General features: G+C 34.1%; 1 protein-coding gene across 3 annotated transcripts in view; it reads right to left on the bottom strand.

Annotated features, from left to right (window-relative positions):
- The window catches only part of GABRA2 (gamma-aminobutyric acid type A receptor subunit alpha2), a 129,107-nt gene that overhangs the window by 82,996 nt on the left and 33,494 nt on the right, over positions 1-12,617 (bottom strand). The gene's annotated exons all lie outside the window — the stretch shown is intronic.

The following is a 12,617-nucleotide window of genomic DNA, read 5'->3' as shown; positions in this document are numbered from 1 at the left end:
GAATAGTACAGAAAAAACATAGCACTACCGTGTGACAGACAAAAAAAGGCTGCAGTCAGAGAGAAAATAAAACATTTACCAACAAGTACTGGAAAACAAAAGAAAGACCTCTTCCTATCAACCTGCTGCAGAACCCACTCCTTTAGATGTCTAGGAAGAGAAATAATAAATCAGTAATTGCCATGAATAACCAAGGCAACAAGACAGCTCAGAAAGTAAGTGAAAAGTCTCCAGAAAAGGAACAGAAATATGTGACTTAAATGACAGAGAATTCAAGATTGCAGTTCTGAAAAAAATCAACGACATGCAAGAAAACACAGAAAGGCAGTTTAATGAACTCAGAAACACAATCAAAGAACAACATGAGCATTTTATGAAAGAAATTGAAATTTTAAAAAAGAACCAAATAGAATTTCTGGAGATTAAGAACGCAATAGAAGAAATTAAGAATGAAATAGCCAGCTTGGGTAGTAGAGTTGACCAGATGGAGGAAAGAATCAGTGACATCGAAGACAGAAACCTGGAAATTACATGGATGGAAGAAGAAAGAGACTTGAGACTTAAAAGAAATGAAAGAACTCTATAAGAACTTTCTGACTCCATCAGAAAGAGCTATATAAGAATAATGGGCATACCAGAAGGAGAAGAAAGAGAGAAGGGAACAGAGAATATATTAAAACAAATTGTCGATGAGAACTTCCCAAACTTGTGGTCAGAACTGGATCCTCGAATCCAAGAAGCAAATAGAACACCTAATTACCTCAATCCCAACAGGCCTTCTCCAAGGCACATTGTATTGAAGCTGTCTAAAATCAACGACAAAGAAAGAATCCTCAAGACAACCATGGAAAAGAAGATAGTAACCTACAAAGGAAAGCCCATTAGATTATCATCAGATTTTTCAGCAGAAACTCTACAAGCCAGGAGGGAGTGGAACCAAATATTCAAACTATTGAAAGAGAGAAATTATGAGCCAAGAATAATATATCCATCAAAGATATCCTTTAGATATGAAGGAGGAATAAAGGCCTTTCCAGACATACAGAAGCTGAGGGTATTTTCTAATACACGACCTGCACTGCAAGAAATACTGAAGGAGGCTATTCAACCAGCATAAATAGGGATAATCTGTGACAACCAAAACATAAAAGGGGAGAGAGTAAAGGCCTGAACCAGAATATGGGAATGGAGAAAGGAAGCATGCTGAAGAAAATGGAATGCTCTAAATATCAAACTTTCTTTTACATAAACTTAAGGGTAACCACTCAAAAAAAAAAAAAAATCCAGAAGTGAAACATATACTGTAATAAAAGAAAAAACAGAGGGAAACATCATAGAATACCACCATACAGAAATAACAGACAACAACAAAAACGAAAAGAAACACTGGAGACACAGCCTTACCAGAAAACTAAAAATAAAATGACAGGAAATCCTCACATATCAATAATCACCCTAAATGTAAATGGACTGAACTCACCAATAAAAAGGCACAGAGTAGCAGATTGGATCAAAAAACTAAACCCAACCATATGCTGTCTCCAAGAGAAACATCTCAGCTACAAGGACAAGCATAGACTCAAAGTGAAACGGTGGAAATTGACACTCCAAGCAAATGGTATCCAGCAAAAATCAGGTGTAGCCGTACTGATATCAGATGAAACAGACTTCAGGGTGAAAAAGGTAACAAGAGACAAAGATGGACATTTCATAATGGTAAAGGGGACTACACAACAAGAAAACATAACAGTCATCCATATTTATGCCCCCAATCAGGGAGCACCAAAATATACAAAGCAACTACTAACAGAACTAAAGGGAGAAATTGACCAAAACACAATTATACTAGGGGACTTAAATACATCATTGACAGCTATCGAGAGATCATCCAAATAGAAAATAGATAACGAAATAGCAGCCCTAAATGACACATTAGATGAAACGGACATAATTGACATATATAGAGCACTTCATCCTAAAACATCAGACTATACATTTTTTTCTAGTGTACATGGAACATTCTCAACGATAGACCATATATTGGGAAATAAAATCAGCCTCAGCAAATTTAAGAAGATTGCAATCATACCAAGCATATTCTCTGATCACAAAGCTTTGAAATTGGATACCAACTGAAAAAAGAAAGCAGGAAAAAACACAAATACATGGAGATTAAACAACATACTTTTAAAGAACGACCAGGTCAAAGAAGAAATTAGAGGAGAGATCAAAAGATACATAGAAACAAATGACAATGAAAATACATCCTACCAAAATTTGGGGGATGCAGTGAAAGCAGTTTTAAGAGGGAGATTTATATCATTACAGGCCTATCTCAAGAAACAAGAAAAAATCTCAAATAAATAACCTCATGTTACACCTTAAAGAACTAGAGAAAGAAGAACAAATGAAACCCAAGGTCAGCAGAAGAAAGGAAATAACAAAAATCAGAGCAGAACTAAATGAAATAGAGAACAAAAAGACAATAGAAAAATTTAATGTGACAAAGAGCTGGTTCTTTGAAAAGATTAACAAAATTGACAGACCCTTAGCTAGACTCACCACGATAAAAAGAGAGAAGACACTAGTTAATAAAATCAGAAATGAAAAAGGGGAAGTTATCATGGAAACCACGGAAATACAAAGGATCATCCAAGAATACTATGAAGGACTATATGCCACCAAATTCAATAACCTAGAAGAAATGGACAAGTTCTTAGAAACATATAGCCTTCCTAGCCTGATCCATGAAGAACTGGAAAATCTAAACAGATCGATCACCAGTAACGAAATTGAATCAGTCATCCAAAACCTTCCCAAAAGCAAAAGTCCAGGACCAGATGGCTTCACTAGTGAATTCTACCAAACTTTCAAAGAGGATGTAATACCAATCCTGCTCAAACTCTTCCAAAAAATTGAAGAAAAGACAGTACTCCCTAACTCATTTTATGAGGCCAACATTACCCTGATACCAAAACCTGGTAAGGACAACACAAAAAAAGAAAACTACAGTCCAATATCTCTGATAAATACAGATGCAAAAATCCTAAACAAAATTCTAGCAAATCGAATACAACAATGCATTAAAAAGATTATTCATCACAACCAAGTGGGGTTCATCCCCGGGACACAAGGATGGTTCAAGATCCGCAAATCCATCAATGTGATACATCACATAAACAAAATAAAGGACAAAAATCATATGATTATATCAATTGATGCAGAAAAAAGCATTTGACAAGATACAACATCCATTTATGATTAAAACACTTAATAAAATAGGTATAGAAGGAAAATACCTTAACATAATAAAGCCTATACATGACAAATCCTCAGCTAATCTCATAACTAATGGTGAAAAACTGCAGCCCTTTGCTCTACATTCAGGAACACGACAGGGCTGTCCCCTATCACCTCTGCTTTTCAACATAGTGTTGGAAATCCTTGCCAGAGCAATCAGGCAAGAGAAAGAAATAAAAGGCATCCAAATTGGGAATGAAGAAGTTAAATTGTCACTCTTTGCAGATGACATGATGTTATATATAGAAAACCCTAAAGACTCCACCAAAAAGCTATTAGAAACAATCAACGAATACAGTAAAGTTGCTGGCTATAAAATAAATGTACAAAAGTCCATTGCATTCCTATATACTAACAATGAAATTTCAGAAAAAGAAATACAAAAAACAATTCCTTTTGCAACTGCAACAAAAAAGAATAAAATACCTAGGAATAAACTTAACCAAGGATGTGAAACACCTCTATGCTGAAAACTATGAGACATTTTTAAAAGAAATTGAAGAAGACACAAAGAAATGGAAAGACATTCCATGCTCATGGATTGGAAGAATCAACATAGTTAAAATGGCCATATTACCCAAAGCAACATACAGATTCAATGCAATCCCCATCAAAATCCCAATGGCATTTTTTAAAGAAATAGAACAAAAAATCATCAGATTTGTTTGGAACCACAAAAGACCCCGAATAGCCAAAGCAATCTTAAGAAAAAAGAACAACGCTGGAGGTATCACACTCCCTGACTTTAGCTTGTACTACAGGACTACAATAATCAAAACAACATGGTATTGGCAGAAAAACAGACACATTGACCAATGGAATAGAATTGAGAACCCAGAAATAAAACCACATAAATATAGACAGATTATTTTTGACAATCAAGCAAAAAACATTCAATGGAGAAAAGACAGCCTCTTCAATAAATGGTGCTGGGAGAATTGGATAGCCACGTGCAAAAAAAATGAAACTGGCCTGCTATCTGTCACCATGTACCAAAATTAATTCAAAATGGATCAAAGACTTAAGCATAACACCTGACACAATAAACTGCATAGAAGAAAACATAGGGGCTAAACCTATGGACCTTGGGTTCAAAGAGCATTTTAGGGAAGTAAAAGCTAAAATAAACGAATGGGACTATATGAAACTTAAAAGCTTCTGCACAGCAAAAGAAACCATCGACAAAATAAAGAGGCAACCAACTGAATGGGAGAAGATTTTTGCAAACAGTGCCTCTGATAAGGGGCTAATATCCAAAATATACAAGAAACTCATGCAACTCAACAACAAAAAAACAAACAACCCATTTGAAAAATGGGCAGAGGACCTGAATAGACATTTCTCCAAAGAGGACATACAAATGGCAAATAGACATATGAAAAAATGTTCAACATCACTAATCATCAGAGAAATGCAAATAAAAACCACAATGAGATATCACCTCACGCCAGTCAGAATGGCTATCATCAACAAGACAAATAGTAACAAGTGTTGGAGAGGCTGTGGAGAAAAAGAAACCCTCATACAGTGTTGGTGGGAATGCAGACTGCTGCGGCCGTTATGGAAGGCAGTGTGGAGGTTCCTCAAAAAATTACGAATAGAATTACCATAGAATTACCCAGCAATCTCTCTCCTGGGTATCTACCCAAAAAATCTGAAAACATTTATACATAAAGACACGTGTGCTCCAATGTTCATTGCAGCTTTGTTTACAGTGGTCAAGACATGGAAACAACCAAAATGTCCTTCGATAGATGAATGGATAAAGAAGTTATGGTATATATACACAACGGAATACTATTCGGCAGTAAGAAAATATGATATAGGAACATTTGTGACAACATGGATGGATCTTGAGAATATGATGCTAAAATATTCACTGCATCCCCGAAATAAGTCAGACAGAAAAAGCAGAGAACCATATGATTTCACTGATTTGTGGTTTATAAACCAAAAACAACAAAAGAACAAGACAAACAAAGGAGAAACAAAAACTCATAGACACAGACAATAGTTTAGTGGTTACCAGAGGCTCAGGGTGTGGGGGGTGGGAGATGAGAGTAAAGGGGGATCAAATATATGGTGATGGAAGGAGAACTGACTCTGGCTGGTGAACACACAATGGGATTTATAGATGATGTAATATAGAATTGTACACCTGAAATCTAGGTAATTTTACTAACAATTGTCACCCCAATAAATAAATAAAAAAAGAAAAAGGAAAAAAAAAAAAAGAAATGTATTCACTTGTGCTAACCATCCAAGCAATGAACTATATTGTATTCACCGCTGTAATTTAGATATTAACAATGATATTAATAAGGATATAACTTATAATGCTAACAGTAAAATCAAACTGTCGATGACACCGCTTCAAGAAGATCAGGATACTAATAATTTTGCTCATAAATACAATTCCATACACAAATTTTAAGACAAGTTGCTCCGTTTTGTTTCACTCCCTCAGCAACAACAAAGACATTTTACTTCCTGGGATGATTCCCATACACCTGCATATGCCACCTGCCATCAGTCAATTTCACAAAAGTCAAAGAAAACTTATTGGTATACTATATACTTATTTGTGTATATAGCACTTAGTGCTTCTTATTAAAAATTGAAAATTATCAATTTTATAATATAGTTGCCACCATTCTACTACAAAGGAATGACTGCATCTTATCCAGTATCTGCCTCCCAGTAGACACTCAATACATGTTTGATAAAAAAAGGAATGATTTGAACATGACAGTGCTGCAGTTGGATGATCAACAAATTGCCCATAAAAGCAGGAAGAGTTAAGAACAATGATAAAACTGTTATATGATATGTTTTGATGCAATCATCTTTCATTAGAGTTCTAAGTTTTGGTCTTTGATTCTCCATGATGAACTGGACATGTGAAATAGCAATAATAAGCATGTGAAATTTCATCTCGGTGCTTTTTAATTTTAGCATATTTTTATACTCTGCTTATTCTTATAATTTTGCTTGTTTACTTTGATTTATTTTTCCTACTAATGAAAATGCATTGATTTCAGAAATATTGTCCATTTAAGAATTCTGAACAAGAATAAAGATGCCTGCATCTTTATGGACAGGATACAAAAAGTTCTTAAAGGAGTAACTAAATACACCCCATCATGACAGTCAGCAATTATGGGTTACAAATGAATCTGACTTTGAAATCACTTCAGCGTTTGTCTATCCCCAAAAGGGTTTGGGACAGTTCTGGCCCCTAGAACCATCATCAGATAGAAGATTTGCAGTGCCTTCTCTCTCTTTGAAATGTCTTCCTTCAGTATCAAATGATTCAGCTTATTACTCTGGTGAGGAAGCTGAGGACGCACCTCTCTCCCCAAAGCACTAATAAAGGAAATCAATGAGGAAAAGGAAGAGGAGGCTGAATGCACAGGGAGTCCCATCGATTTAGTGGGACCATTTGGCTCAATTAAGAAACAGCTACTGAGAGCTTACTAAGTACAGTTCAGAGACATCCCCAGCCTGACAGACAAGGGATAGAACGCTTCCAAAGGGAAGCTCTATGTGGTACCAGAAGCAAATTAATGTTCCTCAAGGTAATTTTTCATCAAGCAATTGCTACATGCTCAGTCTGGGTCTCTGACAATGGAAAGAGTAAACACGTTCTTAAAGATACCACTTTTACTATTACAAGTTAGATGCTCTTGTGAGGAGAGTCTAGTGACCCAGCCCCATTTCAAGTTGTTAAAGATGGCATCCAGAGCACAAGGAATATGTTTCAGTCCTAAGAGGGCAAAGTTCAGTCTGGCATAGGCTATTACAGACCTAGTATTCCTGGGTTAGTTAGTAACTGGAGCTTACTAGTTCCCAACTTGAAATCCTAGGCTGTCCAAATACTAAAGCAGTGATAAAAACCAGTTTAACAACTAAGTTAGAGAATTTAAAAATAAAAACTATACTGATATAAATTGACATTTTGCTCCACAAATACATATTAGTAAGAAAGGATTCTGATATCCAATATTTACTAGAAATAAATTTTTATCTTTTTAAAGTAATGTTACTTTATAAATCAACAGAAATTAAGGATTCTTAATACATTAAGATATAATTCATATATATTACTAACATCAAGGGATTGAAAAATCTTACTGTATTCATTTTCTTTATTAAAAAGAAGTATACAAGTTAAAGCATGCTAATTGACTTATTCCTTTATGATCTCATCATATCCATAGAATACTGCTGTCAACAATATTTCTGTATAATAACTTTCAAAATTACTTCCGGTTTTTTCTTTACTATTTTGAGAAGGAAAGTATTTAATTCAGTAAAAGTATTCACATTGAAAATACAACCCAAACAATTTTGAAAGCTTATATAGGCCATAGCTTTCAATCATTCAAAATGTCTAGTATCGCCTCCTCTATTTCTAGCCTTGGTAAAAGTCACCATCATCTTGTCACTTTAGACTCAATCTGAACTTCTTACTCATATTCTACATTTTAATTTTTCAGTTGGTTCTGTTGATTATATCTCTTTAATTTTCCTTTCTACTCCATCCTCACTGGCAATGACTTCTGGAATGGCATTTTTTAATCTTCCTGCCTGTATTGTTGCCAACTCTTATCTACTCTCCATGATACTGCTCATGTATCCCCTCCTAGTTATAAACTGTATGATGTCTCTTCTCTGATCCACATTTTTCTCAATGATGCTCCTTTACCTACAGATCGAGTTCAAAGATTATAGCATGGCATATAAGGCCCTTCATGGTCATCTTTGTGTTTCCGCCCTGATGCAATGCCATTCTGCATTGTGTACCTTAGCCATACCACACACTCTATGTCCTTCTCCATTACCCTTTCTTTCCTTGTAATTGCCCTTAACTCTATATAAAATACCTTCTAGTTTAATCCTTGCTCTTAAACAAATAATCTCAAATAACCCTTCCTCTATGAAGCTGTCCTTACCATCTCTGGGCTATTTAATTAGCTTTCTGTTGCTTCCAGGAATTTTTATTTCTTCAAATGAAATAATCAAATCACATTGTAACTTTCAATGCATGAGAAGCAATTAAATGGTCCTGTGTTCCCCTTACTCTACTCACCACACAGCAGCTCCCAGCACGTTGTTCTATATGAGTAACACAGACTATCATAGATAATCATACAATGATGCAAAGCAACATACTAAAAGCAATCATTTCATCATTCACTTTTGTCTATCATGTAGTTTATATTTTCTTTCAAAATGTGGCTTTTAAGTAGGAAATTCATTTTGACCTTCTTTTTATTCAACTTCTAAAAGCATTTAACAGATTATGATCAAGGATAAGGCCACACTAATCCTGTCAACACTTAAATATGAAATAAATCAAAGTATTATCTGTACACCTATGGATAATCTGGACTAAATTAAATGTGGGCAAACTATGATGATAGATTACTGAATTACCTTAATCCTATATGGAAAATTTTAAAGGCAAGATTTTAGATTTTGATGCTAAAAACATCAGATCGTCTGATTTTATTTCAAGTAGAATTTAGTTCTCACATTCAACAATCCAACATTTTTCATCTACAACATTCCAAAATTAAATGCATGGAGAGCCTTGTTGGCAATTTTACAAACCCTTGCTATCTTTCCCTGAATCTCCTGGATCAGCCCCAAAAAGAAACTCTGTAGTTATAACATGGAGCTTATTGATATTCTAATTTGATGATAGTATCACTTTCTTCTTAAAAATAAATGTAGCTTAAAGTAGTATAAAAGGAAAAAAGAACTCTCCTAAAGTAATTAACTTTATCACCCATCACTGGATGCTGTTTCCTCATGGTAGGTGCATTGGAAAATGTTATGATTACTCTACACCTAACATTTAATTAGGAACTTTTAGAAACTTATGTAGCAACCGTTAAGTACTTGTTCTATCTGTTGAATTCCCATCGTGTGATAATAAAAGAAACTTACCACCTATTAAGCTATACTCTATGCCTCAAATATGTTGAATTTATATATATATATATATATATATATATATATATATATATAATCCAAATTTATTTTCATGACCACCCTATGACCTGTGCATAATTATACTCATTTTATTTCTCATCCAAATTCAACAGTTAATAAAACATATAACTACACTGAAATATTTTTCTGACTTAAAATCCCATGTTCATAACTATTCCGATTAAAAAATGCCATTCAAAATACAACCAATGCAAAAGATTTTTCATTCACTTTAAGACTATTTGGTATCTTGAGTAGTGCCAGTATAATCAAATCATGTATATTTATTACACACCTATCATATGCCTGCTTCAAATGATATATTTGGATAGATATAATATGGAAATAATACTAATACTAAAGAAACCTGTAGTCCAGTTAACTAATCAGTGCTGGTTTTGCAAACATAAGGCTGTTTAAACTTTAGGATGGAAAGTCTATCTGTACATGCATGTGACATACATATTTACATACATATATACACACTATATATTAAATACATTATGATATATATGTTATATGTGTTATATGTGATATAGTAGATATAGACGATATATAGATATAGATATATATGTGCTTGTATACACATCAATATATAAATTTTGGTGTTGAACTGCTGTATATTTAAATCAAAAACTTATGTCATTCTAACTTAAATCTGGAACTTCTGAAGAGGGCTACATGTAAAATGACACTGAGAAATGGATAAATTAATTCTCTTTCTTTCCTCCTTCCTTCCTGTTTTACATCCTTCAAAATGAAAAAAAAAGGCATATTGAGTGCGTGTTACACTTTGTAATATACTTAAATAAAGGACAAACAACATAATACCATATGTAAACATCATGGTCTCAAAGGAAAAAGAACAAGTAAATATATTATTGTCCATGAAATTTGCATAAATGGTAAAAATAATAAAAAGTGCTAATGTGTGGTGTGAGGTGACAGAGTGGGGATGATGGTAAGAAAAGAGGTGGCAATGAATTCAAAACTACGGAGTCAGAGAAAGGCTTCACAAGTCATCGTTTTACCTGTAATGCATGCTTCTTTTTATTTTTTTTTCCTTCTACTCTCAGAACCTTTTGCTTCTATCACTTTAACTTAATTTATTCCATGGTCTCTTAGTTGAAACTTAAAAAGAGAGAGAGAGAGAGCTATTAATTTTAATGAATATTAGTACTTATGATAGGCCTCTTTGAAGGAATTTTAGGAGATCTAGATTTTTCCTTGTGAGAAAATTCTAAATAAGTAGATTACAGCATCGGGTTTAGATCTCAAAGTGAGTGCAGAAACCGGTAGTAAAAGAAACTTACCAAGATGGACTGGACACAGGAGACAAATGAAAGAATGAAAAATAAAAGATAACTATGACATTAAATTGAAGGTAGAATATTCTGGTGGTATTTCAAAATTGTTTTGGATGCTACACTTAGATCTGGTCAGGAAATGCTCATTTTAATTTAGTGCTGACTTTAATTCTCAAAGTCAGCATTCTTTACAACTTACAACATTATATGACTTTGTTCTAAATCTGTCCCTGAATCTTAATTATGTCTATATATATTTTCAGAATAAAATATTTTTATTTTAGTTATTTTCTACTAAAGAAAAAGTAAAGACATAAGAATTATTTTTTATAATCAAAATTTTAAAAGTCAGAATATTTGAAAAGACATATGTATGGGTAATAACAACATTCAAGACATACATGAAAAACTAGCCTTTCAAAGATAGTGATTGCAGACCACATTTAAAATAAAATTTTTAAAAAATGGATTTACTATTTATTCGTCTATAGTGTACCTTTAATTTCTCAGCTCTGATCATATCTCTTACAGAAAATATTGTAATGTAAATATTCAAGTTTTCTTCCTTTTCGATTTGCATTTAAATTTTATCTTTTTTTCCTTCTTTACTCCAATACACTGTTATGAACAGTTGATTTTCTCCCCCCGTCCCAAATTCAGTTTCCAGCAGTGCTTCCTATAAAAGTATTTGCTATATAAACTTGTAAGTTGATAAATGTGGGGTTTTACCGGAAAATGATTCCCACTTGTCCACCTGCACTTGTCCCTGCCATTCCCAGTAGTCTTTTAAACTGCTGTTTCAGCTCTCCAGGCAGTTTTAAAAGGCAGCTGTGGTACAACCTCAGATAATAGATCAAAGAGATTCACCCCATGTTTGCCTTCACTCAGCTCTGAACGTGGGATTCTCAGCCTTTTGCTGTAAGGGCAGAGAATCACTGATAATTCAGTCATTGCACCTCATGCAATAAAAACACATCCAGTTTATCGCCACAGGGACAGTTATAGCTAAATCAAGGTATTTCATTTGTGTCTTGATACTCTTCACCCTCAGCTCTTCTGTTTGGAAACAAAACAACACTTCTGAACTCTATTTATAACCTTGGGCTTTGACATTTTGCTTATATTTATGACTCACCAATTATAATAGAAAAAAACAGAAACAAAAACAAACAAACCAAAAAAAAACACACAGGTATAGTAAGCAAGCTACATAATTTATTTTTCCTTTGGTCCTACCAGAAATCATAATGTTTGCTTCTCCTCTCAGTGTGAAAGTTTTCATTTATCCCATCTGTAAATGTTCACAAGAATATAAATCCAATACAGAAATGAAACACTTCACTTCCAGAAAGTACTGTTGCTGTTCTCCTTAGTCCCTAAGTATATATCACCACATAAAGAGAATAACTGAGTGCCCCTCTTACCCTTGTAAGAGAAATGTTAGACCAAGTTTTCTGAACTTATTTAGTCAGGTAATTTTATCCATTACCATTCCCATTGACGGTAGAGTATTTGTCTCTATGTGGCCAGAGAACAATGGAGCCAGATCACTGCTAAGGCTCTTAACAAGGAAAACCATTTTCTGTAATCAAGAAGGCTTTGGGCCTCCATATTGATTTTTCAGAATGGCGGTAGCAAAGTGCCTGGATCAAACAATTTGATGGGGGATGAATAGGGAGCGCTGGATCTAGATCAAGCTATAAAGTATAATGAGTGTTTCTCTGGAAGGCCTTATTATCTTTTCATGCTTTACTGTTTTCCCTGAGCAGTAGAGTTGTTTCTATACCCCTCAGAGATTCAGCAATCATTTATTCAGCACCAACTCTGTGCGTGTCATTTTTATATTGCTGTGGAGGATACAAAAAAGTACAAACGAGTTCACTGTTCTTTTTCAAGTGCATGAAACAAGAAGCCACAAATTGTAAAATGATAATAATAATTGCATTTATTATGATCCTTGCTGATGCTTAAACCAAAGCCATGCAATCATCCTTGACTTTCCTCTTTCAC

Source organism: Rhinolophus ferrumequinum, chromosome 5 (genome assembly GCF_004115265.2).
Source record: "Rhinolophus ferrumequinum isolate MPI-CBG mRhiFer1 chromosome 5, mRhiFer1_v1.p, whole genome shotgun sequence".
NCBI classification, from domain to species: domain Eukaryota; kingdom Metazoa; phylum Chordata; class Mammalia; order Chiroptera; family Rhinolophidae; genus Rhinolophus; species Rhinolophus ferrumequinum.
This window is presented reverse-complemented; position numbering and strand designations above follow the sequence as displayed.